This window comes from Arachis ipaensis, chromosome B3 (assembly GCF_059453495.1).
Source record: "Arachis ipaensis isolate K30076 ecotype BB chromosome B3, ASM5945349v1, whole genome shotgun sequence".
Lineage (NCBI taxonomy): Eukaryota > Viridiplantae > Streptophyta > Magnoliopsida > Fabales > Fabaceae > Arachis > Arachis ipaensis.
Window position 1 is genome coordinate 64,279,159 of NC_142438.1, and position 8,841 is coordinate 64,287,999.

Genomic DNA, 8,841 nt, shown 5'->3' on the forward strand with positions numbered 1-8,841 from the left:
ATCTCTGTACGGCTAATTAATTATCAGATTTCTCGTCTCGGATGAAAAATACCATGTACAGCTACCGCACGGCTAATCATCTGTCGGTTCCCGCTAGCGTCGGAATAGGACCATTGTCTTTTTGCACATTGTCACTGCGCCCAACATTCGTAAGTTTGAAGCTTGTCACAGTCATCCCTTCCTAGATCCTACTCGGAATACCACAGACAAAGTTTAGACTTTTCGGATCTCAGGAATGCTGCCAATGGTTCTAGTCTATACCACGAAGGTTCTAATCTCAGATTCAGATGCTTTGTTGTCAGGAGAGGCGATGTGAATCATTGATTAGAGACCCAAGAGAATATACTCTGGCTGTCATCCAATGACTATGTTGAACATCATGTAGACCACTTGGGGTTGTCAGGCACGCGGATCTTGGCTAAGCGAGTAATGAAGATAGTGGGTGATTGACACGGGTCACCCCTTCATTCTGACTTAACTGAATTAAGAACAACAGTATATCTTGGAGAAGAAGTAGGCGTGAATTGAAGGAAAAACAATAGTACTTACATTAATTCATGAAGAATAGCAGAGCTCCACACCTTAATCTATGGGGTGTAGAAACTCCACCGTAGAAAATACATAAGTGAAAAGAGGGTTAGGCATGGCCGAATGGCCAGAGTCCCATGGAGGTCTCTAAAAGTATGATAGATTTCCAAGATAGATGATAAATAAGTCTCTAAAAGTAGTTTTTATACTAAACTAGTAACCTAGGGTTTACAGAAAATGAGTAACTAAGTGCAGATAGTGCAGAAATCCACTTCTGGGGCCCACTTGGTGTGTGCTTGGGCTAAGCATTGAAGCTTTTTCGTGCTTAGGCTGTTCCTGGAGTTAAACGCCAACTATGTTACCAGTTTGGGCGTTTAACTCCAATTCTGGTGCCAGTTTGGGCGTTTTACGCCAGAACTTTTAGGCTGACTTTGAATGCCAATTTGGGCCATCAAATCTCGGGCAAAGTATGGACTATTATATATTGCTAGAAAGCCCATGATGTATAATTTCCAACACAATTGAGAGCGCACCAATTGGGCTTCTGTATCTCCAGAAAATCCACTTGGAGTGCAGGGAGGTCAGAATCCAATAGCATCTGCAGTCCTTTTTCAGCCTCTGAATCAGAATTTTGCTCAGGTCCCTCAATTTCAGCCAGAAAATACCTGAAATCACAGAAAAACACACAAACTCATAATAAAGTCCAGAAATGTGATTTTTGAATAAAAACTAATAAAAATAGAACAAAAACTAACTAAAACATACTAAAAACTATGTAAAATCAATGCCAAAAAGGGTATAAATTATCCGCTCATTACAACACCAAACTTAAATTGTTGCTTGTCCCCAAGCAACTAAAAACAAAATAGGATAAAAAGAAGAGAAAATATAATAAATTTAAAATATCAATGAAGCTCAATTCCAATTAGATGAGCGGGGCTAGTGGCTTTTTGCTTCTGAACAGTTTTGGCATCTCACTTTATCCTTCGAAGTTCAGAATGATTGGCATTTATAGGAACTGAGAATTCAGATAGTGTTATTGATTCTCCTAGTTCAGTATGTTGATTCTTGAACACAGCTACTTTATGAGTCTTGGCCGTGACCCTAAGCATTTTGTTTTCCAGTATTACCACCGGATACATAAATGCCACAGACACATAACTGGGTGAACCTTTTCAGATTGTGACTCAGCTTTGCTAGAGTCCCCAGTTAGAGGTGTCCAGAGCTCTTAAGCACACTCTTTTTGCTTTGGACCACGACTTTAACCGCTTAGTCTCAAGCTTTTTACTTGACACCTTCATGCCACAAGCACATGGTTAGGAACAGCTTGGTTTAACCGCTTAGGCCAGGATTTTATTCCTTTGGGCCCTCCTATCCATTAATGCTCAAAGCCTTGGATCCTTTTTACCCTTGCCTTTTGGTTTAAAGGGCTATTGGCTTTTTCTGCTTGCTTTTTCTTTTTCTTTCTTTTTTTTTTAATTTTTCGCCTTTTTTTCGCAAGCTTCTTCTTTTTCACTACTTTTTCTTGCTTTAAGAATCAATTTTATGACTTTTCAGATTATCAATAACATTTCTCCTTTTTCATTATTCTTTCAAGAGCCAATAATTTTAACATTCATAAACAACAATATCAAAAATATACACTGTTCAAGCATTCATTCAGAAAAGAAAAAGTATTGCCACCACATCAAAATAATTAGATTATTGTCAAGATATAATTCGAAATTCATGTACTTCTTTTTCTTTTTCAGAAAACATTTTTTCATTTAAGAAAGGTGAAGGATTCATAGGACATTCATAGCTTTAAGACATAGACACTAAATACTAATGATCATGTAATAAAGACACAAACATAGATAAAACATAAAGCATAGGGAACAAAAAATAGAAAATAAAGAACAAGGAAATTAAAGAACGGGTCCACCTTAGTGATGGCGGCTAGTTCTTCCTCTTGAAGATCTTATGGAGTCCTTGAGCTCTTCAATGTCTCTTCCTTGCCTTTGTTGCTCCTCTCTCATGGCCTTTTGGTCCTCTCTAATTTCATGGAGGATGATGGAGTGCTCTTGGTGCTCCACTCTTAGTTGCTCCATGTTAGAACTCAAATCTCCTAGAGAAGTGTTGAGTTGCTCCCAATAGTTATGTGGAGGAAAGTGCATCCTTTGAGGCATCTCAAGGATTTCTTGATGAGAAATTTCCTCATGCTCTTGCTGAGGTCCATGAGTGGGCTCTCATGTTTGCTCCATCCTCTTTTTAGTGATGGATTTTTGAGATAAATCTCTCCATCTCCCATGATTCGGAGGTGGAAACAATTGTCTTCCCTTTCCTCTTTCTAGAGGTTTCTCCGGCCTTAGGTGCCATTAATGGTTATGGAAAAACAAAAAAAAGCAGAGCTTTTTCCACACCAAACTTAAAATATTTGCTCGTCCTCGAGCAAAAGAAGAAAGAAATGAGAAGAAGAAGAAGAAGAAGAAGAAGAAGAAGAAGAAGAAGAATTGGAGGAGATGGAGGGGAGAAGTGAATTCGGCCAAGGGGGTAGTAGTGTGTATCTTTTGTGAAATTGAAGGTAGTGAGGAGGGGTATTTATAGGGTAGGGGAAAGAGGGAATTCGGTCATGAAGGGGTGGGTTTGGGAGGGAAATGGTTTGAATTTAAATGGTGAGGTAGGTGGGGTTTTGATGGATGGATGTGAGTGGTGAAGAGAGTATGGAGAAGAGGGTAAGATTTGATAGGTGAAGGGTGTTTGGGGAAGAGGTATTAAGGTGATTGGTCAAGGGTGTATGGGGAAGAGTGTTATGGAGAGCTGTGAAGAGGAGAGAGAGTGAGTTGGGGTAGTTGGGGATCCTGTGGGGTCCACAGATCCTGAGGTGTCAAGGAATTCGAGTCCCTGCACCATTCTGGCGTTTAAACGCCCTCTGTGTGCCAATTCTGGCGTTTAATGCCAGCTCTCCTACCTTTCCTGGCGTTAAACGCCAGTCTGCTACCCCTTTCTAGCGTTTAACGCCAGCCAGACACCCTTTTCTGGCGTTAAACGCCAGTCTGTTTGCCATTTCTGGCGTTTAACGCCAGCCAGATGCCAGACACCCTTTTCTGGCATTAAACGCCCAGAATGCTGCCAGACTGGGCGTTAAACTCCCATTCTGCTATCCTTACTGGCGTTTAAATGCGAGTAAGACTGTCCTCCAGGGTGTGCTTGATGAGCGGATAATTTATACGCTTTTTGACATTGTTTTTAGTATGTTTTTAGTAGGATCTAGTTACTTTTAGGGATGTTTTTAATAGATTTTGTGTTAAATTCACATTTCTGGACTTTACTATGAGTTTGTGTATTTTTCTGTGATTTCAGGTATTTTCTGGCTGAAATTGAGGGACTTGAGCAGAAATCAGATTCAGAGGTTGAAAAAGGACTGCTGATGCTGTTGGATTCTGACCTCCCTGCACTCAAAGTGGATTTTCTGGAGCTACAGAACTCGAAATGGCGCGCTTCTAATTGCGTTGAAAAGTAGACATCCAGGGCTTTCCAGAAATATATAATAGTCCATACTTTGGCCAAGAATAGATGATGTAAACTGGCGTTCAACGCCAGCCTTCTACCCAAATCTGGCGTCCAGCGCCAGAAAAGGAGCCAAAACCAGAGTTGAACGCCCAAACTGGCACAAAAGCTGGCGTTCAACTCCAGAAAGGACCTCTACACGTGTAACACTCAAGCCCAAGCCCAAGCACACACCAAGTGGGCCCCGGAAGTGGATTTGTACATCAATTACTTACTCATGTAAACCCTAGTAGCTAGTTTATTATAAATAGGACCTTTTACTATTGTATTAGGCATCTTGGGATTACCTTATGATCCTTTGATCACGTTTTAGGGGGCTGGCCATCTCGGCCATGCCTGGACCTTCACTTATGTATTTTTAACGGTAGAGTTTCTACACTCCATAGATTAAGGTGTGGAGCTCTGCTATCCCTCAAAGATTAATGCAAAGTACTACTGTTTTCTATTCAATTCTTCTTATTTCGCTTCTAAGATATCCATTCGCACCCAAGAACGTGATGAAGGTGATGATTATGTGTGACGCTCATCATCCTTCTCCCTTATGAACGCGTGTCTGACAAACACTTCTGTTCTACATGAAATAAGCTAGAATGAGTATCTCTTAGATCTCCTAACCAGAATCTTCGTGGCGTAAGCTAGAATGATGGCAGCATTCAAGAGAATCCGGAAGGTCTAAACCTTGTCTGTGGTATTCCGAGTAGGATTCAATGATTGAATGACTGTGACGAGCTCCTAACTCACGATTGCAGGGCGTTAGTGACAGACGCAAAAGGATAGTAAATCCTATTCCAGCATGATCGAGAACCGACAGATGAATAGCCATGCCGTGACAGGGTGCGTGAGCATATTATTCACTGAGAGGATAAGATGAAGCCATTGACAAGGGTGATGCCTCCAGACGATTAGCCGTGCCGTGACAGGGCATTGGATCATTTTCCCGTGAGATGACCGAAAGTAGCCATTGACAGTGGTGATGTATCACATAAAGCCAGCCATGGAAAGGAGTAAGACTGATTGGATGAAGATAGCAGGAAAGCAGAGGTTCAGAGGAACGAAAAGCATCTCCATTCGCTTATCTGGAATTCCTACCAATGATTTACATAAGTACCTCTATCCCTATTCTTTTATTTATTATTCGAAAACTCCATAATTATTTTATATCCGCCTGACTGAGATTTACAAGGTGACCATAGCTTGCTTCATACCAACAATCTCCGTGGGATTCGACCCTTACTCACGTAAGGTATTACTTGGACGACCCAGTGCACTTGTTGGTTAGTTGTATCGAAGTTGTGACAATTATGAATTAAGATCAGAGCACCAAGCTTTGGAGCCATTAACAGGATTTGTTCGAGCCTGGAGATCACAATTTCGTGCACCAAGTTTTTGGCGCCGTTGCCGGGGATTGTTCGAGTTTGGACAACTGACGGTTCATCTTGTTGCTCAAATTAGGTAATTTTCTTTTCGTTTTGTTTTCAAAAATTTTTCAAAAAAAAATATTTTCAAAAAAATTTTTTCATCTGTTTTTGAAAAAAATAAAAATATTTTCAAAAAAATTTATTCAAAATTTTTAAGAATGAATTCTAGTGTTTCATGAAGCATGTGAAGCCTGGCTGGCTGTAAAGCCATGTCTAAATTCATTTGGACTGAGGCCTGCAATTTGTTATCAAGAGCAAATTAGTTGTTGCTCATCCACCTGCTGCTGATCCATGATCACCTGCTGAAGCTTGGCTGGCCATTGGCCATGTCTAGTGTTTTGGACTGGAGCTTTCTTTGAAAGCTTGGCTGGCTAGTGAGCCATGTCTAATTCCTGGACTGAAGCTTTAGACTAACATGGCAAGATTCCTGGAATTCATATTAAAAATTTTTTGAATCCTTATTTTTCCTTTTAATATGCGAAAAATATAAAAGAAAAATCCAAAAAAATTAGAAAATCATAAAAATCAAAAATATTTTCTGTTTCTTGTTTGAGTCTTGAGTTATATCATAAGTTTGGTGTCACTTGCATATGCATCTTGCATTTTTCGAAAATATCATGCATTCATAGTGTTCTTCATGATCTTCAAGTTGTTCTTGGTAAGTCTTCTTGTTTGATCTTGATGATTTTTTGTTTTGTGTCTTTTCATGTTTATCATATGCATTCTTGAATTCTTAGTGTCTAAGCATTAAAGAATTCTAAGTTTGGTGTCTTGCATGTTTTCTTTGCATTAAAAATTTTTTCAAAAATATGTTCTTGATGTTCATCATGACATTCATAGTGTTCTTGGTGTTCATCTTGACATTCATAGCATTCTTGCATGCATTCATTGTTTTGATCTAAAAATTTCATGCATTGCATCCTTTTAGTGTTTTCCTCTTGCATCATAAAAATTCAAAAATCAAAAAAATATCTTTTCCTTTTTCTTTCATCAAATTCGAAAATTTGAGTTGACTTTTTCAAAAATTTTTAAAATCAAGTTGTTTCTTATGAGTCAAATCAAATTTTCAATTTGAAAATCTTATCTTTTTTCAAAATCTTTTTCAAAAATCAAATCTTTTTCAAAATTCTTAGTTATTTTCGGAAATTCCAAAAATATTTTTCAAAAATCTTTTTCTTATTTTTATACCAAATTTTCGAAAATAACATAATCAATTAATGTTTTGATTCAAAAATTTGAAGTTTGTTACTTGCTTGTTAAGAAAGATTCAAACTTTAAGTTCTAGAATCATATCTTGTGATTTCTTATGAATCAAGTCATTAATTGAGATTTTAAAAATCAAATCTTTTTCAAAATTAATTTCCAAAATATCTTCTTATCTTATCTTTTTCAAAAATTTGATTTCAAAATATCTTCTCTAACTTCCTAACTTCCTATCTTTTCAAAATTTGTTTCAACTAACTAACTAACTTTTTGTTTGTTTCTTAACTTTTTCAAAACCACCTAACTAACTCTCTCTCTCTCATTTTCGAAAATATCTTCCCTCTTTTTCAAAATTTCTTTTTTAATTTATTAATTATTTTATTTTTTTAAATCTTAATTTTCGAAAATTACTAACACATTTTCAAAAACCAAATTTCAAAAATCACTAACTCCTTTTCAAAAATAATTTTCGAAAATTCCCTCTCTCTCTCTCTCATCCTATTCTATTTATTCATTCATTAACTAACATCTCTTCCTCACATCATCACCAAATTCGAACCCCCCTCTTCTATCTGTGTTCGAATTTCTTCCTCTTTTCTTCTACTAACAATAAGGATCCTCTTTACTGTGACATAGAGGATTCCTCTTCTTCTCTTTTTCTCTCCTCTTTCTTATGAGCAGGGACAGAGAAAAAGGCATTCTTGTTGAAGCTGATCCAGAACCTGAAAGGACTCTGAAGAGAAAATTAAGAGAAGCTAAAATACAACAATCCAGAGACAACTTAATTGAAAATTTCGAACAAGTAAAGGAGATGGCAGTCGAACCCAACAACAATGCAAGGAGAATGCTTGGTGACTTTACTGCACCTAATTCCAATTTACATGGACGAAGCATCTCCATTCCTGCCATTGGAGCAAACAACTTTGAGCTGAAACCTCAGTTAGTTTCTCTGATGCAGCAGAACTGCAAGTTTCATGGACTTCCATCTGAAGATCCTTTTCAGTTCTTAACTGAATTCTTGCAGATATGTGATACTGTTAAGACTAATGGAGTAGATCCTGAAGTCTACAGGCTCATGCTTTTCCCTTTTGCTGTAAGAGACAGAGCTAGATTATGGTTGGATTCTCAACCCAAAGACAGCCTGAACTCTTGGGATAAGCTGGTCACGGCTTTCTTAGCCAAGTACTTTCCTCCTCAAAAGCTAAGCAAGCTTAGAGCTGATGTTCAAACCTTCAGACAGAAAGAAGGTGAATCCCTCTATGAAGCTTGGGAAAGATACAAACAGTTGACCAAAAAGTGTCCTTCTGACATGCTTTCAGAATGGACCATCCTGGATATATTCTATGATGGTTTATCTGAGCTATCAAAGATGTCACTGGACACTTCTGCAGGTGGATCCATTCACCTAAAGAAAACGCCTGCAGAAGCTCAAGAACTCATTGACATGGTTGCTAATAACCAGTTCATGTACACTTCTAAAAGGAATCCTGTGAATAATGGGACGCCTATGAAGAAGGGAGTTCTTGAAGTTGACACTCTGAATGCCATATTGGCTCAGAACAAAATATTGACTCAGCAAGTCAATATGATCTCTCAGAGTCTGCTTGGAATGAAAGCTGCATCCAACAGTACTCAAGAGGCATCTTCTGAAGAAGAAGCCTATGATCCTGAGAACCCCGCAATAGCAGAGGTAAATTACTTAGGTGAACCTTATGGAAACACCTATAACTCAACATGGAGAAATCATCCAAATTTCTCATGGAAGGATCAAAAGCCCCAACAAGGCTTTAATAATGGTAGAAGAAACAGGTTTAACAATAATAAACCTTTTCCATCATCAACTCAGCAACAGACAGAGAACTCTGAACAAAATGCTTCTAATTTAGCAAATCTAGTCTCTGATCTATCTAAAGCCACTGTAAGTTTCATGAATGAAACAAGGTCTTCCATTAGAAATTTGGAAGCACAAGTGGGCCAGCTGAGTAAAAGGATCACTGAAATCCCTCCTAATACTCTCCCAAGCAATACAGAAGAGAACCCAAAAGGAGAGTGCAAGGCCATTGACATAAGCGCCATGGCCGAACCTGTAAGGAGAGGAGAGGACGTGAATCCCAAGGAGGAAGACCTCCTGGGACGTCCAGTG

At 38.4% G+C, this 8,841-nt stretch overlaps 1 non-coding gene across 1 annotated transcript; it reads right to left on the reverse strand.

Moving 5' to 3' along the window:
• Window positions 1-7,905: 7,905 nt before the first annotated feature.
• Window positions 7,906-8,013, reverse strand: LOC148570911 (small nucleolar RNA R71). Its single transcript, XR_015908129.1, has one exon. It is a non-coding gene; the product is annotated as a small nucleolar RNA R71 (small nucleolar RNA).
• Between the last annotated feature and the right edge of the window lie 828 nt (window positions 8,014-8,841).